Source organism: Hetaerina americana, unplaced genomic scaffold (genome assembly GCF_022747635.1).
Source record: "Hetaerina americana unplaced genomic scaffold, ioHetAmer1.1.p SCAF_112, whole genome shotgun sequence".
NCBI lineage: Eukaryota > Metazoa > Arthropoda > Insecta > Odonata > Calopterygidae > Hetaerina > Hetaerina americana.
In genome coordinates, this window is record NW_027286204.1 from 137,696 (window position 1) to 162,420 (window position 24,725).

Consider the following 24,725-nt stretch of genomic DNA (forward strand, 5'->3'; position numbering starts at 1 on the left):
GCACTACAAGTATCAATTTAGGTCACATGCTACAAGATGTGAGGTGACAAATGATACTCGGTGGAATCTATGAGTAACAGAACCGAATGAGAGACTAAGAGGGATATTATTATATATTATAGCCCTCCTTAAAGATCCCTCCTAATCTCCATCGACGAACTCATCAAATCAGGGCGTCAAGAAAGAAAGAAAGTAACACATGTTTCACGCCATTACAGCGTCCGATCATGTAGCGCGTGATAACCCGATGTACAGAATTAGAATGCGTCCTGGGTCCATGGCGAAGTGGTTCATGAATGTGTCGATTTCGCTCAAGAGCGCCGAATAAAAAGTAAAAGTTGACTCCGATTCTATAAACTCATGCGCAACTACATCGACTGAGCACTCCGCTAGTCGCCGCAAGGGCCGCCGGTGATCAAGGGCCATCATTCAAATATTAGTACATGCATGCACTTGAATATTTCGTATTTATGCCGATACGAGGTATTCAAATGCATTCATGAACTAATCCATCTAAATGTCCCGCCGACGCCCTGACACACCAGCGGCGGCCCGCGGGGTTTTGGGTGGATACGAGCATATTCGCCCAGACACAAAAACGTATGCATATGCAACTCGCACATACCTACATGCGGCATGCAATAATTCACCAAACCTTCGACGTCCGTGTGCGTTCGGGTGCTTTTCGATATGATTCCATTTCAATATGATAGCAGATGCACACGATGCTGGGCGCGCGGCCCCTTTCTCGCCTTCCCCCTTCGCGACCAAGGGGAGGGACAGCAGGGAGGGGGACGGCCCCGTATATAAGGCCGGACCCCCCGCCCGGCCGCCCCACTCAATCGCAGCGCCCTGGAAATCGGACCACGCCGTCGCTGCTGCCGCCGCCGCCGCTGTCTTGTCTCCCGGGCGTGGTCTCCCGAGGCAGCAACCACTGCCTCCTTTCTTCCCTCCTCCCGCTCGCCCTCGCAGCCGTCCGTCGCAAGGCCGGACTCGCCGATCGGGTAAGCGGCCTTACTCTCCCTTTCGCGATTCCAGCCGAGCTGACCAAAGGTGAACGCCGAGTGGCGCAATCTTGAGCTCAGTGAGTGGGTTCGTGTGCCATTGTCCTGCCCACCCCTCGGCGGAGGGAGAGGTGTCTCGGACACCCCCACAGTTAGTGCGGCCCGCCGTCGTGTGTGCGGGTCTTCGTGCCTTGCTAGCCAGTGGTGCACTCTGACGTTCTACCGGGAGGAGCAAGTTACTCCGATAGAAATGACACCTCCGCTCCGTCGCGGTCTCTTTCGCGGCGAGGCTCTGTGACTGGCTCTCGTGTTCACTCTCTCGCTGGCGGCTTTGTCGGTTGCCGCCGCCACCAGGATACGACTTTCTATGTTATACCATGTGAGAGCCAGTTCTTCTGCATGAGACGTGTTGATCGTGCACCGGGACGAAGCATCGGTGCGCGACACGCCACGTGTCTATTGTACATTTCCTACTTGTCTCATCCAAAGATTGTTTAGATAATCGAATTGAAATTTTAACAAAGGGAAATGAAATATTGTCTTTAAAGCAGTCGTCATAATGGTTATCATTCGACAGTCATGCTGGTTGCTAGGGAGTTGCCTGCAAAAGAATGATTCATTTGGCGCCCTTGGCATAAGTGACGTTTGTACAATTAACTCAGTCAATTCTATTTAGAAAAGAATAGTTCAGAAAAATTAGTCATGGAAATTTCTGCGTCAGCTGCCCGATCTTCTTAGATCTCGGATGAGGAGCCTGTGCAAAAGTGGAAGCTTGATCAAAAGTTTGTAAGCACAAGCAAAGAGAAAAAATCTTCTTTAAAATTACGAGGTTGTAATAGAAAATATTTTCGTCGGCATATATGTCGGAGTTTTCTTCCACGTGTTGATATTTCTCTTAACGGGCATCCGATCGGCATTCGAAATAAAGTACATATCCTTTTTCAAGCACGCGTTGCATTTGAGTGCGGAAAGGAATGTCATTTCAAAATGGAAATGGCAATAAAGGAGTCGGAAGAGGCAGTTTAAAAGTGACTCGTTCTCGAAGACTCCCTCGGTGCATTTCAACTTGTTCGTGGTCATCCTCTGGACAAAAGTCAAGAGGTGTCATTCTTTCCCTTGTGACGATTCATCTGTTTCCTCGCCCCCGGCCATCCCGCGTCCGCCCCTTTTGACGGCCTCACGCACCTCAACCCTACTCTCGTCCGCTATTCCCTATTTCCGAAAGTTAATCGACTCACACGGCGAGCCGTTCGCTCATGAGATGAACAGTTCGCAGCTTGCCATTCTTTTGTATACTACTTTGCTGATGTTGAGCATAAAAAATAAACAATTGAGGATAGAATTCGGTTACGGGAACATATTAATCGTTCCCCGAATGAATTTAAGATCACCAACTGCAAATGGCTAATATGACGTAAGTAGTTGGGGCTAGCGTACTGGCTTTTCACCCAGAGGGTTCGGGTTCAAATCCTGGTGACAACAGATATTTTCCACTAGTATCCCCGATCCCTACTTCGGGTGCTTCGTGGAGGGCACTTCGAGTTCGTGCGCTGTCCGTCGGATGGGACAATAAGCTGCCCTTGGCGCCTTTCGTTGAGATTAGGCTAATGCCGGCACCGGGTTTCCCTCCGCCCTTACTCCTTTCCCATTCACCCATAATGGCGCACAATGACCGTAAATCTATTCCACTATAATGTGCGTACTTATTTTAAAGAAGATTTTCCTGTGCGAACATATTATTTTAGGCTAAAGTAATCATCATTCTTTGTTCTTGAACACTGAATAAATGCTGCCAAGCTTATTACTATTGTAATAAGTTGTCTTCCTTCCCAATAATTTTTTTAGAATTGCATAAATGGTATTTAAAACGATGTGAAACCATTTAATGACTTTAGATTTTCTTACTCTTGTACTAAGTCAGCCAAAATATGAACGAAAATTGAATAAATACCCGAGCGACATCACTTGGCCCTGTGTAGGACTCGTGTTCGTTAAATTCAATCACAATTTCTGAGGTGCTAAAAACACAAATATAGAAATTCGGACTCAATCAAAAAGGATTGCGCTATGGCATATCAATTCTATAAGAACACACTAATGTCATTCAAGGGTTGTCCGACAATGAAGGAGTGATTGCAATCAAAGCGCCACACACGTAGGAATCCGTGGAACTAGAGATCTATTGCTGCTGAAGGCAAAGTTTTCTCTTCCTGGCGAGAAGAGATCATCCCCAAGGTGGTACATTAATGACTTATCAGTTATTAACTCTATGAATGAAGGCTAGCACGCAATTTAATAAAATAATTGACAATGCACAAGAGCGAGTTTGAATCTTATCCCACGATCCCAAATTCCAAAGCAGTCTCCCTCCCCATCTGCCCAACTCTCCTCAAACTCTTTAAATTATTACTCTTCTCAGTTCAATACTCTCTCCCCACTACATTCCTCAAACTGCCAGCGGTCTTAATTTATTCTAATTCTAAATATCACCTACCCTTTCCCTCTCTAGTGATATTCCCTCCAACTCCCAAACAAGCGCTGGAAGCAACGGGCAGAATGGCGATATGACAGCATACGCAATGCTCAGCCATTACCAACAACACACAGAAATTCCACTGCGTAGTTTATTGTGAGTATATTACCTATATATATATATATATATATATATATATATATATATATATATATATATATATATATATATATATATATATATATATATATATATATAATATATATACATATATATATATATATATGTATCTATACATACAGGTATATGTATATGTATATATACATATATGTATGTATATATATACATATATGTATATATATACATATATGTATATATATACATATATGTATATATATACATATATGTATATATATATATATATGTATATATATATGTATATGTATATATATATATATATATATATATGTATATATATATATATATATATGTGTATATATATGTGTATATATATATATATGTATATATATATATATATATATATATATATATATATATATATATATATATATATATATATATATTGCGTGTATCAATCGTTCCGGACCTGATCGAAGACACCCGGGTTCTAATCCCGGTCAAGGCGAGTTATTTTTACACCCTGAAATTGTTGCATTGAAATGCATATTAGCGAATGACTTCGCAACAAATCCATATTTGGAGGCTAAAATGGATGATGCACTTTTCCACTGAATAAAAAGAAATTAAAATCATAACGCATTGACGTTTCTACTTCAGTATAGAAGTACAATCCAACAATTTCCTGGTCAAGGTGAATGATTTTCACGCTCTGAAATAGTTGCATCGAAAATGCACATTTAGCGGATGACTCCGTTAAAAGTTATTATCGCGGCATCTCCCGCAGTTTCTAGGATTGAAGAAATCGGCAATTGTTTCATTTTGTTATGCGGATAAATATTTTTTTAAGGAATTAATTATTATGTCGAAGGCTTTCCGAAATCATTTACGCTCAAGGAACGACAGAGAGAAGTCTGCGAAGTCTAAACAGACGCGGCCCACCCTCGTGCCCCCGGGTGGCTCCTAGGGGCGTTGGATCCCCCATCAGGGGGGCGCACCACCCCCTTCACATCCCCTTAGAGTGAGTGGCCCCCTCAGGAGTGGGCCTGTCCACGCCCACGCCCACCAATACGAACACCCCGGCGCCAGTTCCGCCGGCGCCTCCACTTTACTCTCGATTTAAATGTCCATGCGATACCTATTTCAGTTATTAGGAATTGTATGTTTGCGGCACGAGAAACAGAGCACTATTTGACTTGTTCAGTTCTCAAACACGTTCGTTTGGTGCATATTTTATATGCGTTACATGGAAAGGCACTGACCTTAGTACGTTGTATCCGCGAAAATATCACTGATGTCGCATATGTCTCAGGATGAGGTAAATTCCATCCTTACCCATTGAATCAACATTAGCGGTGATTCCTTTTCCGTTTTAGTTGGGGAAGGAAGGCCAAGTATAAGGTTACGGATGTCTGAGGTGCCCTCGGTTGATGCCGCTTTGAATAGAGACTGGCCCGTAGTTCAAGAGTGACGCGCACAGGGTGCGCGGCAGTCACTCATGTCACGGGAGCCTCGCCTCATCCTCCTCGAAGGTGCTTTGGGGGGAGGGGGGGGAGGGGGGGAGGGATGATTGCTTGCGTCCCACGCCCTCGGTGGAGCTGCCGGCGAAGAGGAAGTCGCTGGGGTCATCCAGCCCACGGGCCCTCCGATTCGTCCCGGGCGGGCGACCGTTGGGGTACCTTCATCGTAGGGGGCGAGCCAATCCACCTCGCCTATTGAGGCGAAATGGCTCTTTCTCCAGATATGTTTGCATAAAACATATATTTAAACTTTTTCAATTATTATAGCCCTCCCATGGACTACAACGTTGACGTGGTGGAAGGGTTTGTGCGTTCCGATGACCACTAGAGCTGTGCTGGCGTGAGTAATGATGATTGCTCCTGGTAGGGTCACCCATGCCAGATAGGTCGAATGTTAGGAGCCAGACGAAAGGTAGTCCATGCAGCCTCTGTTCCTCAGTGAGACGGCTGCAAAGTGATCGTGAGTTCCGCGACATGCCATCTGGTTCTTCTTCCGGTGGCGCAGTCTATTCCTCCAATTTTGTCATTCGGGTGGTTAGATCTGTATCAATCAGACATAGGCTCTAGTAATATTTTCTAAATTTCTAAAAGTCTCAAGCGTCCAGTTTTCGTCGCGTTTTCAGATATCTCCATCCTCGTTTTTTATAGAAAATCCATCGCATCCACTTTCTAATCGTTCCTAGTTTGGACCAGTCTGAGCGATGTGAGCAGGGGTACATACGCTTTGGAAATATGTGAATTTTCATGTACGACATACCCTGTGAATCTCTGTGAAAATGTGTATCATGGGTTGAATCCATGTCGGGCTTGGGAATTCATTTGAAATATTGAGGTGACCTGACGTATCATGAAGTTTCATGCTTGCAAAAAAAAACATTCAAGGCAAGGATAATTTATGAGCATGAAAATTATTGATAGAATTCTATAAACCCGCGAAGAGTATAATTACTAATGGTAGATTAAATATTTCGTCGTTGTCATGCATGCATCATAAATGTCCCCTATTTTAGAGCATTGTACCCGTATGAATTCAATAGTGCCCCGTAACTGAATATTTTTGCACGTAATTAGCTTCTTTTTTTTTGGTGACTAATATTGTCCGATTGCATGATCGAACGAACGTGTGTTTAGTGATATCATGGTTCGAATGTATGCCTTGTGACATAACACCACCCGCTACAAACCTCCGCGATAGGCTTGCGGGGTATTATGTGGAAGAGTTTTGCAAACAAGGAAAAATTAGATATGGATAGCAATTCCTAGTATGCAAGTCATAAAACAACGGTGATCACCTAATCAATGACAAAATACCTTCCTCGTTAAAATAACAGGGGTTTATTCAAGAAGCAGGATAGTAAGCTATCACAAAATAAGATGGAGAGATTTCCGACAGGATAGATTCAATCATTCATTTCCCCGCACAATATTCGTTACAACATCTCAAGAGGGGACACCAACACGGGAATGGTTAGGTACTGAAAGAAATAGTTATGAACACACAAGCTGCACCCCCCCCCCTCCTCAACGTACTTCATGGCGGTCGCCCCCCACCTCTGCATGATCTCTGAGTTGGGATGTCGTGTTAATAAAGCTGCAGATCCAACGCATCTGAGAATCGTCCCCCCTGCGAGAGTAGAATGCCGCCTGGTAATTAGTGACTGCGTTGCATGTGGGCCCGCCTTTTTAATTGGTTTCCTCATTTGTCTTCTCAGTGTTGCCAGTGGGGTGGTTACTAACAGTACTCCATGTTCGCAATGTGTATCGCTGATATTACTCGAATGATGTACGGTCGCGTGAAAAACGTGTCCTTTTGGTGAAACTCAGGGGTGCCATGTGGAAGTATTGGGGCATCTGCCTAATGGCTGGTGACCTAACACCCCCTGCCGTACGTTCTTGAGACGGCTGGTGAGTTGGTGAATAATGTATATGTAAATTTCAAAATGGTTCCTTAGTCCTGGAAATGTATGGTATGCAATCCCTCCGACGTGCCTCGCTTTGTCCTTAAACACCGCGTGGGTGATGGACATGGGAAGTGGCGCCTATTCCCATGAGGCGCCTCTGTGAGGAGGCAATTCAAATGTGACGTGCGGTCCCGCGACCTGGGAGGCACTCCTTTGGTGCCTCCCCCTCCAGCAACCCCCACGACCCAGAGAAGAGGGGTGGGGGCACGACCGGCGAAAGGGCAGTCCCTCCGGGCGGGGAGGGCCCACCCCCGATCGAGGGGGTGGGGGGTTGGAGCGGAGGAAGAGAGAATGAAATGCAAGAATGAATGTTTACTCGAAGTGACGAAGGAATCGGCAACTCAGGGGCCACCGCCGAGGGGCCGCGCGAGGCGAGGGCGCGCTTGCTTCCCACGGGCGCCCCTCGGTCGTGGCTGGACTGCTGAGGTGACGCCGGGAACGCGGAGGCAACCGCGAAAGAAGATGAGATCCGAATCGAGGCTTTGTTATAGACGGAGAGGTCGTTGAACTGAGTTTTTGGGATCGGTGAATCAGCAGCAGGTGGTGACGGTGTGGGAATGGGGGGGGGGCGTCAATGTTCGCTGCGTCCCCCCCCCTTCGCCCATGAATGGCCCCCTAACGAAGAGCGGCGTCCCAAAGTGACGATGGGTGATTCGAAGCACTTGGGGGACGTGTTTTCGCACACCTCCTACGGGAACTCGTGCCTTTGCGAGACCGGCAGAAACTCTTTTGTCGCGCCGAGTGGAGGCTCCGCTCTGCCAGAATGGGAGCGCATACTCGACCTGGCGATTGGAACCGGGAATAAAATCCGTTCCCATGCTCTGCCACCTTTCTATTCCCTCCCTCCGCGAGGCGGGCCACGTGGGGTGGGGGCAGGGAACTGCAGAAATCAATCCCGAAGTTGACTACACTGGACGGGATGGGGCTTGCATAAGTATTACCAAGGTCTGAACGGCGTGTGAAAGCCATGTAGAAGGTCTTAATGAAAGATTGTTGGGTTTTAATCATGTCGGGTACCCCTTAATCGCTCCGGGGCCCATTATACGGCCGAGGCATCGCATTTGGTAGCGAGTATTAGGATACACGAACACGTTTAGAGGGTTTGGTATAGCTGGTAGGAAAGAGCGCAGGCCATACATTCGGGAAAATAAATTAAGATTCAGTGCTTTTTATCACTTCAGATCAGTCTTTGACTCTTAAATTCCCAAGATAATAAAACAAACTAACAATAGCGAAAATAAGACCCTTTACCCACGGAGAAACGAGAAAATCAAAGTCTCGAAAAACGGTAATAAGGTGATATTGGTAATAGTGGTTAGATGCCGTAGTTTAAAATATAAGGAGTCTGAATTTCATCACCTCAATCAGAGTGCAGATGCTGATATCATTATAGGAACTGGGACCTGGATGGATTATCGAAAGGAATCGCAGACTACGTAATATTCGCGAAATCATTCTAAGTTTACATGAAAGATAGAGATGATTGAAAGAATGAGGCGGTGAGTTTTACTGTTGTGAAAACTCGAATGGCAGCAGACCTGAGGCGTTTCCGAATAGCGAAATGGAAAGCATTTGCTACTCCATCGAAAAGCCGTCATCTTCTCTCTCTCAAGTGTTTACTAGTTCGTTGCATGTTAAATTTTACAAAGTATCTATCATCCCGGGAAATTTTTTCTAGAATGATCATTTGACTGTGCGTAGTTTTGGAACTTTTTGATTTTTTCCTGCACAGTATCGGGGCCTCATTTCATGTAACAAATACAGTTTTTGTGGCCCTATTCGATCTAAATAAAAAGACACCGCATTTCTGAGCACGGGTGCTCCTTCGTTTTTGGGTAAAATAATTTACGACTGCATTTCAATCGCAAGGAGCTCTATTACTTGAAGGAGCGCTATCATCATTTAAGTACCCGTCACGGTTTTGTTTATTGATAATCATTTTCGAACAGGGACGTTGTCAAAGACGAGACTCGCGTACAGTAGCGTCGTGAGGTCTGAGGGGCCGAAGTTGTCAAAGATGAGACAAGCTGCGGTTGTTGGCAAAACTTTCACATTCGCCACACCAACTGGCAGTCACAATCGAGTCTCCAGTCCTCCACCCTCTCAGGTTCATCTTGATGTCGAAGGTCTTCGGCGTCTCGTGGGTCGGCGGATGCGGATCCCGCCGAAAGCCAGAGAGATTGATCCCGTCCGAAATGGCTTGAGGCCACGCCGGCCTACCCCTGTGCTCGCCTCCCCTTGGGCGCCCCCCTCCCCTGCCCCTGTCCTGGAAGGGACGACGAACCCTCCGACCCCCCGAGGGAACGGAGAGAAGGGCGGCGCGCGAGAGTGCGGCCCACGCGAAGAAGGGGCGGGGCCGAGAGGGGCCGAACGCCGAGTGCGGTAAGGGGCCCTTACCGCACTCGGGGGAGGGCGGCGAGGCGTGCGGGCCTTGTTTGGGCAAATCGCGGGCCAACGATCCTCCCCGCCCCCTCTGGGCACGGGGGGGGGGGGGGGCTGCTATAAACACGGCGGACGGGGCACGTGGGCCGCGAGTCGGATACCGGACGCGGCGTGCGCGGGGCGCCCTCGTCTCTAGAGGACGACGCAGCGGTGAGTGACGCCGCGGCCGTCCGTGCGCTGACCGCGCCTCCGAGGGTGAGTGCTCCCCGCCCCCGACGAGAGGGTGGATCTTTGGTTAAATGTAGATATTAGAAATGAGGCATCCCTTGAGAATGGGAGTATCCTTTCTCCGGATCATTGTTCGTGACTGGCGGTGCGCTATCGGAAAACCCGAGGTAAGACGAGAAAGCTTATAGAGTTGAATCCGCGGGAGGATGATATCTTAGAGGAAGTGTCCTCAAGGAAGGGATTGGTGCAGTCGAAGCTGTCCTTGCCATTTGGTATAATCGTAAAATCGATGGAATGGTGAACATCGATAAATGTCATCATCCTTTTATTGATCGCTTCTTAGCGCTACATTTCCTCCGAGTCGCGCATGAAATTCAGGCTGCTGTTCTAGGAATGGGTTGCGTGTAAAACTCGTTGAGTTCATTTCCGCTTCAAGTTATTTGCGGGAAGAGGCTTTTTTTCCACAGCTATATTGATTTACAGAGGAGACCTCTTACCCTGGACATAGACTTCAGGTTCACAAGGTGGTTCGTTGATCCGGTGGCGCGTCTCGAGACATTTGAACCCAACACTTGCAGTGAATGTGCCGAGTGTCCAGTTACGCGTTTTTACTTACGCGAAGGAGCGGAGGGTCACGGGTTACGTATATTGCGCGTGATGCCCTCAATCTAACGAAAAAAAGGACGATTACAATGTTCGCGATTAGTCCATTTTGTAATGAACCTCCGCCGATGCATCGATTTTTAGCGATTGGCGGTCAATGGATGAGACTGCAAATTGTTAGCCTTTAGTGTCGCACCTGCGCTCCCAGTGTGATTTTGCCTTTTTGAAAAGACAAGACATCGTTGCGATGGCAGATCTCGTCGTGAACTCCCATGTCGGATGGGAGGTGGGGTGGATGGGGGAAGGGCGCGTGGGGCTTAAGGGGCGGTCGTATGTGGCGGGCTGGATGCGAAAGCTGATAAATCCCTTGTCCTCTCCCGTCGACTCCGTCTGAACCCTGCGTCTCTTTCCAAACCCTGAAGCTGTTCGAAATCAAATACACGGCGAAGATTAAGTCAGGTGTGTTGGGTTTTCTGGGCCACAAAAGCAGAAATAATATCTTTCTTGAACCACACTTCAAGTACATCCGCTAATGGTAGCTGTTGAACAAGAAAAAAATCGATTGATACTTTTTGTGATATCAGCTTCTACAGTGCTCAAATCATAAAATTATGTTAGCAATCACTACACAAATGATTTTTATTAATAATATCAGTTTGCGATAACGAATGAACGAAGTCTACGTATAAAATTGAATAATAAAACGTAATTTAAAAAATTATTTTATTATAAAGGGAAGGGGAAATAGTGCAACATAAAACTTTTGGAATATTTCGCACTGCATTTGAGAAAATCTCGTTGCATCAAGATATGTTTCAACGCATTAAGTAGATATTTCGAGTGAACTGTATAAGATGCGCATCATATATATTTTGGTTTCCGTTTTGCCCTCTGTATGTTTCGTCTTTGAAAATAGCTCCTGTTAGGTCACATAGTGAAACCTAAGTACAATATTAAGTTATATTAATCAAAAATAGCTTTACAATTCAACAATTTCAGAGTGTAAAAATCGTTCGCCTTGACCGGGATCCCGGCCATATCAAATATAAGGCGAATGATTTTTACTCTCTGAAATTGTTGCATTCTAATGCATATCAGCGGATGACTCCGTCAAAAGCTACATCTCCCGCAGTTTCTTTGAAAAATAGCTTATTGAGCGGCATACATGCCTTATCATTCTCTGACGGAAATGAGTGAATTCATTAACAATTTTAATTAAATTTCCACTTAATCGAATCAACAGTATCTGGCGTCACTGTGTGAAATTACTTCGTGTTCAATCAGCGCAGCACACACTTGGTTTCGAACGATGCGTATTTATAATTTTTTACAACCTTGGTTTCGTGGCGACGCAGTATCATCAGGTGGAATGTCCTCCCCCCCCCTCCCCTTTAATTTTCACTCTCGGAAATGACTCGGATGTTTCTGGCTCATGCCGTCCGGAAGAGGTGTCGTGCGCGTGCCAAAGCGGCGCCAAAGGGCGTTTACTCCGAAATAAGGAAGCACATCCCGAACCGCGCCGGCCACATCCGTTGGATGCTGCTCTCCGGCAGGGCCGGGCCTTTTCTAGCTCAGCCCGATCCCCTCTCTTCCTCAAGAGGGGGTCCTCATCCGGAAGGCCCCCCCTTCCGCCTAGGCCGGCCTTCAGGAGTTCAAGGACCCCTGCTAGCCGCCCACATCCTCGACCCATGCGGCCCACGCTCCTCCGGCCGCGATGCGCACTCTCTCCGGGACGGGCCGCGGGGGCGTGTGGGCGGCACTCCGACTCCTCCTGCCCCCTCGCTCCCCTTCGCAATGGGGCGGAAGGAGGGCCCGGCAAAAGCTCGCCCACCTTCAGATTCAGAGACCCCCGACTTCCACGAGGGACTTCGGCGGTTCAAGGATGCGCTCCCGGGCCCGGCGCGCACCCTTGCTTTCATTCCCGGGGAGGAGGCCCTCTTATGCTTTCGTCGACGCCTTCCCCTCCCTTCTTCCGCTTGCTTCACCCTCGGCCTTCCCCTGAAAATCTCCATATCTCTTCTCCAGTCAAGGTCTTCGGTATGCTATCGTCTCAGCGACCAAACAATTCCTGTGAGCCATTTCTTTTTCTTCCGAGTATCCTCTGCAATGCTACCCACGTCGAAGTACTTCTTTGCTCGTCATTCAGTTCATCTGAATGATTTTCATCATTCTCAGCCTGCACCACATTCTCTCTAGGGGATCGGGATGGTGCGGTGACTAACGCATAGGCTTTCCACCAAGAGAGCCTTCGTTCAAATCCTGGAGACAACAAATACTTTTCAGTAGTATCCCGATCCCTACTTGAGGTGCTTTCTGGAGAGTGCTTTGAGGGAGTACTACGTCCGTCGGATGGGACGTTAAGCTGTGGACCCCTCGGCGCCTTTTGTAAAGAGTAGGCTAATGCCGACGCTGGGTTTCTCTCCACCCTTTATCCTTCCCCATCCATCCCTAATGGCGCAAATGATCTCAGCCGTCGGTTGCCTCCCAGAAAACTACTACTGCTACATCCTCAATGGTGTTCTTGCTTCTGCTTCCAACTGTTGTCCAACTTTCACGTCTGCAGAAAAGAGGCTCTCCCGTTGGCGGTTGTGTCTCTTAAACCACGGCTCCTTAATTATTAGACGACTACAATTAGCACTTTCGTGTTGCTCCTTGTTCGCTATCCACACTCCTGTGATCCAGTTACTTCCTCCATCGTCTTACTGCCAAATTCGCTCATGTCATACTCGTTTAAGTCTGCCTATTCGTGCACGTATTTGAAAATCGTCTTCTTTCAACGAAATGCTATTACTTTATTTTCATTGTTGCGCACTTGAAGGCCGCGAGTGTGTGCATCCTCTTCTCCAGACAGGTCAGTAACATTTTCCAGGTCTCGTTTTTTTTGGACAATAGAGCATCTACGTCTATTGGAAATGGCAGCACACCTATTCTTTCCTCACGTATTCGCACTTCACTTCACGGTCTTCTACTTCATCCCATGAATTGACTTCTGCGCCTACGCGTGTATATCAAGAAGGAAATTGAGTTAATTGGACCATTAACTGCATTTTATCATCTCCTCTGCATTCGCTACATCTGTTCATTGCCGTCTGCTCTCTGTACGAGATGAAAGCGCTTGTTGCCCAGTGCCATTATAAGTAAATAATTCAAACTTCTTTCGGTTCTTAGCATTGAATTCCAGTCAATATTGCCTGAAGTTTTCTTCAGATCAAAGTGTGCAAAAAAGGTCTTTTCCTATCCTCTTCCGTACGCTTAGTCGGTAATTATGAATAACATCTCCTGTTCTCTATGTCCTTCTCAATCCATATTAGGTGATATTTGATGCATCTTTCACGTTCTTCACTATTTTTCGCTGTTCTTCTTGGTCGATTTATGTCTTGTTAGTGCTCTAAATTTTTCATATTTATTTGTCTTTTCATGTGTATTGAAAATAACATTGGCATGAAAATACGTCTTGACGTCTCCTCTCACACACATACTAGATATTAGGTTTTGGAGCTGTTTTAGAATGCTTTTTGCTGAATTTTTATCAGTTCGGGAGGAATATTTTTGACCCCTAGCGCCTTGTTTTCCCTCTCAGTTCCAAAATGAAGACCTGAAGAGACGTGTGGTAGTCTCCCTCGACATTGTCGTTGACAGCGCCCTCGCCTTCCTCTTTTCTTTCATTAATTTATTTTCCATTTTAAAGAGTCTGCATTTTTCTTAGATCTTACTCTTCCATCTCCAATATGAATGCCATCGCAGCAGTTCCGAAACATCTTCATCGATTAGCCATTATCTAAATCCTCACTGTCGGGTGTTGTGTTCGTGGCAATAGGAACTCTCAATCCATGAATCCAACGTCGCACCATGGGGGAACAAGGTGTCCCGACCCTTCGAATGGATCTTTCGCACGTCCCTATTCAACTGTCTCTGGCTAACGGAAAAGCATGAATTCTCTCTTTTTAAAATCCAAACTCTTCATTGCCAGTTGAGCATTAAGCTACGAATTACAACGCAATTCACAGTAAAATCTGTCTAATCAATCCAACTTGTTCGTTTTGGGCGACATCGGCAGCTAGCAAACACCAAGGAACCTTGCTTATTGTCACATACGGGATACAACTATAGTTTATTTGATCCAGTGTTGAAGTTCAAACATCCAAGTGGTACAAGTCAAAAGATATCTTAAAATTGGAAAAGCGTGCGTGTTTTACGTCGGTGCTAATTCGATTCCAGTCTTGAAAATTTGATTACGCCTTGATACATCCTCTCGCGTTCGGTTCTGCCCTAATATATGCTGCCATAGGGTCAACAAACCCACTGGAAACAGGGAGGGAAAATGACGTGGGAAGATGGGGTGATGACCTCACGGGAAGCATTTAGCATTAGGATAGGATTGTTTCCTATGAAGGCTTCCGCAAATATTTTTATGGGCCGTTCTGCGAAATGAAAAGGTCCATCGGCAGCAGACCATGTGGGCGAGAGGGCAACTCCAAAAGCGGAGGCGAGCGAGGCGCCCTCTGTTCGCCACCCACCTGGCCGTCTTCACGAATGCTGCAATTATGCGAGAACCATTATTCAAATTGCACAAGAGTGGTGAATAAGATATTATAGTGAGACTTAGATCATCGCGGAGTCATCATAAAATTAAACGATAAATCCTAATCAAAATATCATCAAAAACCACAGACATTTGGATAAAAACATATTTTTTACTCGGAAAAAAAGAATACACGGTGTCATGTTGTACTGAATGTATGGATGTTTTTTCTTTTTTGTGCCAAAAAATTAAACCAGTTATTATAAAAAATATCCAATAAAAGAAGATTTTGGTGACAGACAACACAGTGTTGTTCCCTCGGAGGTCGAGTGCGTGGTCTTCTCATTCTGAGGTGGCGAACGCCGATACGGAAGTGTAACTTACCCGTCACTACGATTGGGAAGACATCCAAGTAGACTCCTTATCCATTACTAAAAAAGAAAGAAAGACTCGTACTTTTCCACAGATTTTATTATACGGTACGAGTACGAAAAGTACAAGTCTTTCTTTCTTTTTTAGTAATGGATATTAAATACTTCCACGAAGTGAAGCCTGAAACAATAGAATAGACTCCTTATGTTAACGCGACACAGCCAACCATGGGTCGGCATTTTGTATAGCGTTAACCAAACAATCTGCATTGTACTTAAATATACGTTTACTTGGGTAACGAATGCATTTATCTCATTCTGTTATGCAGGTAATATATTTTCAGTAACTAATGAAAATTTACATTGACGAATAAGGTTCACTTCATATTAGTTAACTATATTTCAAAACATTTCTATTTGCTGAGCAGTGCACCGAGATGTACTGGTTTGGGATAGTCCGCCCTTGAATGAATAGACAGGCCGACAGTCAGATGTGGCGGGCCTGTCTTCATTTTGGTGCTATAGGTGGTAGTTATCGGAATATATTTCATGTTGGATAACCCATAATTGAGGTACGAAAATTATATTCTAGTCACTTAAAGCTTTAATTTTCGATCCTAAAAATACGCGGGCCAGTCAACACTCATCCATATGATGGCTACTGACTCATTCAGTCGTATCACGTGATTGGTGGTTCAACTAGCCCGTGAAATTAAAGATGTCGATGATATCGATCTGTCTATTTATTTATTTATTTACCCCGTAAGCCACTGCTAGGGTGTGTGGCAGGGGGTGAACACACTCTAGAATAATTTTCACCCGAACATGACCCTACCGCGGTCGGCCAATGTTATTGTGATTCCCTATTGCTCGTGGAAAAAATAAAATCTTAAATCTATCTGTTCTACACTTAATCCCTCTAATTTTATTGACATGATCTCTCATACCGATTTCTACGATGGAGGTATATAATACATTTTAAATATCACTGCTAAAGAGGACTCCTTCCAATTTATGCAAGAGCTTCAATCTGTAATTTAAACTTCGCTCCATTTAGTGATTCCCAGCCTAGCTCCTCTAATATTTTGAATACGATACTAAGCTTATCATAACAACGTTTCACAAATCTAGTTCCTCTACACTTCACGCAATCCAATTCGGAAATTAAATCTAATTCGTGAGGATCCAATATAGTACTATCAGTGTAATCTAAAAGATGCCTAACCAACAACAGAGAACATTTCTCTTCGATCTTTTCATCATATTTACCCAGTACCCTTCTGACAAATCCTAATTTTTTATTAGCTTATCCACATATTCCTAATATTTGTTTCACCCAGGAGAGATCGTGGGTGAGTGTAACGCCTTTAAGGTATTTAATCGAGTCTACACATACCTTTTCGATGTTCCCGATACAGTCGGCGTTCCGGTGGAAATCGCTCTTTTTCCAAAAATGTATGACTATGCCCTTTTTTAAGTTTAATTCTAATTTCCAAGTGTCACACCAGCGTTGTATAGCATTAAGGTTATCTGACAAAGCCACTGATTACATATTACGGTCACGGATGTCACGGGAAACTACTGCATTGTTGGCAAATAATCGTATCTTACTTGTGACTGTGGAGTCAAAGTCGTTAACGTAAAGTAAGGCAAAAGATATGTCCTATAAAACTTCCCTGCGGAACACTTGAGGTAACTTCTATTTATTTAGCATAGGTCTGCAGACTATTTCGTGTGCTGGAAATAGCAGTCAGAGTTTCGACGGTGAATTGAAGTTTTTGCCTCTAAACTTGAATATTCAATTATAGTTCCGGATCGTAGAATTGCAAGCATGGCAGCATGTCTCGCAATTGCCCTCCGAGGAGCGCATCGTGGCAGTTCCTCGGAACGGAAAGTGAAAACCCGGCGCTCACTCGCGTAGACCCACATGCTCCCGCCGGCGTCACCTTGGCGCCGTCTCCACCAGAGTAACGTCATGGACCGCGCGACATTCGTGCTCGGGGAGTGTCGCCTCGGGGGAACGACCGATCGGAAAGTAAATTAGCTGGAAATGAATTCATTATGTGCACCATCTTCGAATGTGCGCCCCCTGTAATTTAGCTTCGCCAAGAGCGTGGGCCGAGTCCCCCCCCCCTGACCGGCTTGGCGTGGGGGGCACCAAAGGCGAGAGGGCCGGTGAACCCATCCCTCTCCTCATTAAAAAAACAGCATTTCAGTTGCATAGAACCCCTCAATTGTTTCCCTTCCTCCATGAGGGAGAGAGCCCTTCGTCTTCCGCGAATCGGTGGTCGCTCGTCTGTTGTCTCTCGTCGCGTCGCAAGTGCTAATTGGTCGGTTTTTGACTCCCTACTAGCAAGTTGTAAGCGTTGATGGTGCGTGGCGGCGTTGTGGGATATGTCTCACTCCCTCGTCGACTGCAGGCTGCTGGAGTAGTAGCAGCAAAGTGTTGGGGAACTTGTGCGCTCAACGCATGCTTTTGTTTCGACTCGATTTCCCACAAACTCCTACAAGTGTCAATGCCAAGATCCAAATGATAAATTTAAGAAGTTTAATAGCGTATCCAGAGTATTTATTTATATATAACCTGCAAGTCACCGCCAGGGTGTGTGGTAGGGGGTGAATACACTTTAGAATAAATATTACCCGAAAATGACCCTACCGCGGGTCGAACAATGTTATGTATCGTTCGTGGAAAAAATAAAATCTTAAATTTATCTGTTCTACACTTAATCCCTCTAATTTTGTTGACATGATCTCCTACCGTAGTACGATGGAGGTAATAACACATTTTCAACATGACTGCTAAAGAGACATTCTTCCAATTTATGCAAGAGATGTAATCTGTAATTTAGCCTTCGCTCCGTGAGTGGTCCCCAACTTAGAAGCTCTAATATTTTGGATACGCTACTAAGTCTATCATAAGAACGTTTTACAAATTTAGCTCCTTTACGGTGCACGCGATACAATTCGGCAATTAATCCAACTTCGTGAGGATCCCATATACTTGCAGCATATTCCAAATAAGACCTAACCGGTGACAAATTAAATTTCCCTTTGACCTTTTCATCACAATTACCGAGTACTCTTACAATTTAGACCAGCTAGGCTGGGAGTCACTGACGGATCGGGGTTTTAATTACAGATTGGAGTCTTGCATACATTGGAAGGGCATCTGTTTAGCGGTGACGTTGAAAATGTGTTGATACTCCCATTGCACTTAGGTACGAGTGATCATGTCGATCTAACAATGAGAGTAGATTATGTGTAGAGCAGATAGATTTAAGATGTCATTTTTTCCACGAACGATGAGGGAACAGAATAACATTGTCCAAACAAGGCTACATTCGGGTCAAATTCAGCCGGGTGTGTATTCACCCCCTACCACACATCCTATCGCTGGCTTTCAGGATGCTAAAACATCAAGTTCCAATGGACACACTTGCACCGACCCCCGCGACATTTGAACCCCAAAGGTTTGGTATACTACGCCTCGGTGTATTATTTTTTCTTGGCGCCCGGGATGTCGGAACATGCGCAGCATCTTAAATAAAAATAGCCATCTTTTTATAAATATTGTCGAAGCGAATTCAGTGGGTTTCCATTTGGCGTGAAATCTGTTTACGCATAGCAAGACTTCAATTAGTTGAAATATTGACTGCTCATTTCCTCAGTGTAGAGTGGCGTGAGAATTTCGAACGGCGCCATGCCCAGGCACGAGAACCATATTACCGGGACGTGAGCTTTCTCGTCGCCGTCCAATGGAGACCGACGTGACGGTGCTTGCAAAACGTTTCGCTCCAGGGCGGCGGCGGCATCTCCCGTGCACAATCTCCGATGCCCCCAGAAGGAAACTGGGATATCGTGGATCGACGTTCTCTCTTCAGAGGATTGCTTTCGCTCATGACTTTCACTCGTTGCGGCTGGATTTCCAAATAGGGCTTTGAGTCGTGACTTACTGCTTCCAGTGATCTCACGTGACTATGTTTCTGTTTGGTTGCTGTTTTTTCCCTTTAAATGCTTAACAAAATGTTTTGACCTTAATATTTGTATGCAAAGGAAACGAAGGAAATGAAATTCTCAGGATATAGGTAGCACAAGAAAAACATTTAAATAAATCCTCGTCAATCTCTTTAATCTCGTTTGCAATCCCTACTTTCCTTTTCTCATTATTCTTCTTAAAGTTTCGTTTGCGGCTTGTAATATCCCTTTTTTGACAAGTTCCCGCTTTTTTTCTCCTCAGCTCTTTCCTAAAACATGATATTCTCTGCGGCATGCCGATACTCCTTCTTTATTGTCCCTGTTAATTATTTTTCATTATATTTTGTTATCATGTGATCCTGTTTTATCCTCTTGAGTCTGGCACTGCACTTCACCAGTTCAAAATTCACCATCTATCTACATTTACTCCCAGAAACCTGCGAGGCAATCGCGCTTTTCCTGAATACGTGCCTAACCATAGATTAGTCTCATGTCTTTCTGAATCCCCGAGCAATTTCCATGTATACCTGTGCCCAATGTGGTATTTACACAAAGTGTTTGTTATGATGAAGCCCTGTCTCCTGAAGAACTCTATGGCCTTCTCTTCGCGGTCAATTCTTTTTCCTAACCGTAGTCCCCCACCTCATCACAATTTCTTTCTTGGCCGACCGTTGAACGTTCCGAACGCCCATCACTGTCATCTGTTTCCCTGCATGATCCCACGCGGTTATTTTCATAATTATTTTATTTATGAATACACCCTGAAAGCCATCGCCAGGGGGTGTGGCAGGGGGTAAACCTGTATGTAAACTGGTAAGATTTGTGTGCAAACATACTATATGTTCAAAACATCGGTCTCAGTGATATCATTATCTGAATTTTCAAATGTCAAGGGTTGATATTGGACCATGGATCTATTTGGGGATGTTATTCGATCAAGGCCTTCGATTGGAGACCCAATCTTCTTATTAACAGATAGAATGACTCATATAGTTCTCGTGTCTTCCTTATTATTTATACGCGCAATCGTAAGCATTAGTTTTGGAGTGATTGGGTCCACCGCTCTACCAATCTGTTCGCTCCTCTGGACGGCTGAATTCCATCGGAAGGTCTTTCATTTCTCCTGGATAATACACGTTTGTGTACTTCGGGTGACTTCCTTTTATGCACTGGGTCGCCGTCTTGCTGATCGAATGATGACATTTCGAATTACCCGTTCCTATCCGCGCCTTCTCTCCGCCCGCACTTCGGCCCAGCCTTCACCTTCCCCTCGCACGGCTAGCGGAACATTTACTGCGTGCGACCTTCTCAGTGCTTTCAATTGCGCCCGAGCGCCGAGTTTCCCAAACGACCATCTGTCTTCCACGCTCCCTCCCTCCCCCTGCCCTTCCCCCCCCCTTCCCCTCCCCACCCCCTCGACGCCAGCTGAGATTGTCCGACCCGTCGACCGCCACCGCCGGCGATTGTTAGTCGCCGCCATGTCCCAAAATGGAACGTCTCATTTTCCCAAGACATGAGTGCTTATGACAGAAATACGTGCGCGTAATCCGACGCTGGATGGTTCACTTCAATAATTAGGGGATGGCACGCCATTAGATCGCGTCGTTTCGGATATTTAAAATCCTTCACTTTATATTTAGTTGTATTTTCAAATAGCATATTCATGAATGGTACATGAAAGGATTTTAGGCTTGACATTGTGTACTTCATCATTATTGAAAAAGAAGTTAAAGATGGATGTATTCCCTATACCCGAACCGATGCGCTTTCGATTGCCGCAATGCGTTGGACTGGACGTGTGTGAGAATGAAGTGCACGGTTGGCAGAGGAGAGATCTCTGTTTGTGAGAGGAAATCTTTAGATAGATATTTTAGTACCCTGCAAGCTATCGCTTGGGTGTGTGGCAGGGGGTGAATGGTGATTTCCGATGCTTGTCTGGGTATTCGTTCAGAATTAGATCGTGAGACTGCTCGATAATCAGAAGTTATTAATGAAAAGCAGCACGGTTGCCGAAAAGGTAGATCCTGCGAGACAAAACAAGCGCTTTTAGTTCATGATATTCTTGCTTCGGGAGAGAGCAATGTTCCAGTGGACGCGATTTATTTAGATTTTAAAAAGATTTCGGCAAAGTAACTCATAGTTAACTACTGGCAAAGCTAGAAGCATATGGCATAGATAAAAATATCCGGGGTCGGACTTTCGAATGATTGGGTACAAATAGTAGTGATAAATGGAGTTAGCTCAAATGCAATAGAAATTACTTCAGGTGTTCCCCAGGGAGTTGTTATCGGACCTCTTTTAATCCTACTTTACGTTAACGACATTGACTCCGTAGTCACTAGTAAGATACGTTTATTTAAGAGAAGATTAAGGGTAGAACATATAGATTTAAGATGTCATTTTTTCCACGAATGATAGGGGATCATAATAGCATTGTCCGACCACGGTAGGGTCATGTTCGGGTAAAAATTATTCTAGCGTGTATTTACACCCCCTGCCACACACCCCAGCGGTGACCTGCAGGGTACTTAAATAAGTAAAATGAATAAATTAATTCGTTGAATTCGTATTCTCACGAAGAGTTGACCTGAATCATTGAGCAGGGGATGCAATAATTTCAATTTTGCCAAAGTGTCAAATGTGATTTGTTTACTATTTGTAAGGCGTTTGATAAGAGCAGAATGTCACGTGTTTCATGGGGATAGACAAGAACTTTGACCCCGCCGAGAGGAGTCGGTGCTTGGTCGCCAGTGCTTGCCCAATTGCATCATTCTAAAGAGTTTCACCTACCTAAATAAACGGTGATTATAAGTAAAACTTTTGAATTAACGGTAACCAAATAGTCGTGAAGCCAACAGTGAAAGGAAACCTCTGGATACAGAGAATATTTATAAATAAAACTTAGTTATTGAAAGGCTATGACTGTTGAACAACCAAATATTGATGGAACTGGACCTCAGTATTCTGTTAGCGAATAGCTCTCACGTGACCCCGTGGTCTCCATTGTTGTGTCGCAATACCCAAAGACTCATTGAGTGAGTATTCCGTGGAAAATCTTCATCCGCGTGCTGGCCCTGACCGTAAGGCAATGCATTCAGGGCCCGTCTCCTCCCGCGCCCTCCGTGCTGCCCCGAGCGGGAGGGGGGGATAGAGAGCTTTCCTTGATTAAGTAGGGTATTAACCCGCTGATGGCTGCTCCGCCAGTGCCTGGAACTCGCCCCGCGACCCGCCGGTGTCCATCAGATGAATGCGGAAAGAGAGGGGCCCGCCTGCCCTTCGGCTAATGGTTGCATTGAGCCAAGTGAAATGGAGTGGCTGGTGGAGTTCTTTTTCTCGCGTGGACACAAAAATAGACAAAGAGCTCGAGGTTTGGGGGAGGGCGCCGTGAGTCACTGGCCCACCCCCGCTCCGAACTCGCGCCCCTCCGCGGTGGGGCGAAGAGGGGCGGGCGGCCGAAGCTGGGGCGGCGGGGCATGGCTCGAGTCCCTCGGAGGAGGCGGGGTCGATCCTTAGGGGAACGGTAGACATCCATGCGGTAAGGCATTCGCCACCTTTCGATCACGAAGCGGCTGGCTTTCTTTTCGGTCCAGAAACACTCACCCCTGCCCCCCCCCCCCCCCGCCTGGTATCCACCTCGGCCGTGAGCAGGAGACGTGGGGTGGCGAGGAACGCCGTAGAAGGCTGAGCTGAAAGTGGGCGGAGAAAACTGATATTCGCGCAAAACCGAAGCATGGTTACGATATGAATTGTGCGCGCGTTATAATGCGTGGGAAGAACATTTATTCGCGTAAAATAAAGCGTTTCCCGAATCAGGTCATGGAGTATTTGGTCTCGTGGCGGCAATCTGTTCCCTGTCGGCTCTCCTTTCTGTTTGGGTTAGGATTTCATATATTATTCCTAGTTTTAAGTTTCTCCGTCTCGCAAACCACACTTCCACTTCAGCCATGTTTATTTATTTTCAATGCCATGCGTTTCTTATGTACAATGACCGGTAAAGATAAGATTTCACTTACCGGGACCGGGCAAACATATACTGGCCCGTTCGGTGGACACTAGAACTAGTCGCGGGCCTCTAGTTTCTTTTCCGTTGAGTCCGGAAGGCAGGAGATTGGATGGGGTCGGTGTGACTAGGAATCAATCCCCAAGTGAGAGAGGGAGAGGGGGAGGGAAAGGTCGGAGGAGAGGAACAAACCCCTGCGGTGGTGGGGACGCTAAGAAAATTCAGCGAACCGTCATGGAATTTGGTGCTGGGCGTGCCCTTCCTCCATTACTCCTTGGTTTACCAATGGGAATTATTTCGATCGAGATCCAGCGGATCTATTCAGGCGTTTCTACCGAGGCGTCGTTCGCAGCGGGTGGGAGGGAGGGTGAAAGGGGTTTGTGGGGGTTGGGTGACCGCCGCTCTCCCTTCCCACGGTGGGGGAGGCTCTTTCTCGACTGGTTCGGGTCTTGCTCCCGCCCTCCACCGCGGGCCGCATTTGCCGCGTGTGGCGATTGGGTAATCGGTCCGCAGAATCGCTCCGATAAGGCAGAAGACGTTTAAATTTCATTCGTGTGTCAAGCATGGTCAATGCATAAATTGAAAAATATCCAAATAAACCAATCTTAGCCTCTCGAAATGCCTTTTTCATTTTCCAGTGAGATGAAAGCCAAATTCCTGACATTTGGAAAACCAATTAATGAAATGAATCCCATCAGGTTAGAGGCATGCTTTAAACATTCACTCTAGGTTAGTTTGGAAGGGGCACTGACTGAACCCGTGGGTAATGAACTTTGCTGGAGGTTTCACCTTTGGTTTAACTCGGTATTTTCGCCACACGATCAGTAAATCCTGGTCTCTGTAACTCAAATAGGATTTCCATGGAAAGCGGAATGTAAATACGATTAACTTGTTGAAGATCTTGAGGAAAGACGACCACAGATGCTGATTTCATTTATGTTATTTTTTGTGTCCGTGATCACATTATTTTCACTGTAAAAATGTTTAAAATTCAATGAATGCTGTTGCTTGTTCGCTGGTAGCTCTACTTCCGTACGCCCTATATACATATAGTATATGTGTATAGCGCGTCACATTGAGAACACATTGATCCACATTGAAATAGATACAAGAAAAAGGGATAGGAACACGGAAATGGTGGGGAAGGTGGGTAGATCAAGGAAACTTTTTTACGTCCGTGATATGCTCAATTCCACCTTCCCCACCACTCCTGTGTTCGTCTTTTATATTGCGTTCCTATCCCTTTTCCTTGCATCTATTTCCATGTGAATGAATTTGTATGTATGTATTTGTGTGTGTGTGTATATATGTATATATATATACTCATTTATATAGAAACAGATATAAGGAACAGGGATAGGAACACACATAAAGGACGAACACAATAGAGGTGGGGAAGGCGGAATCGAACGGATCACAAGAGTAAAAAATTTCCTTGACCGGGACTCGAACACCGGATCTTTCCACTTGCCGGGCGGATGCTCTTAACCTAACTTAAATATTTTTACTCTTGTGATCCGTTCGATTCCGCCTTCACCACCTCTA

The 24,725-nt window shown here is 45.6% G+C and overlaps 1 protein-coding gene across 1 annotated transcript in view; it reads left to right on the forward strand.

Annotated features, from left to right (window-relative positions):
* The first annotated feature begins 851 nt into the window (after positions 1-851).
* LOC139685435 (uncharacterized) overlaps positions 852-24,725 on the forward strand; it is a 31,427-nt gene continuing 7,553 nt past the window's right edge. The window contains exon 1 of the mRNA XM_071582451.1: positions 852-1,004. The gene's annotated coding sequence lies outside the window, so the exon portion shown is untranslated. The remainder of the gene's footprint in view (positions 1,005-24,725) is intronic.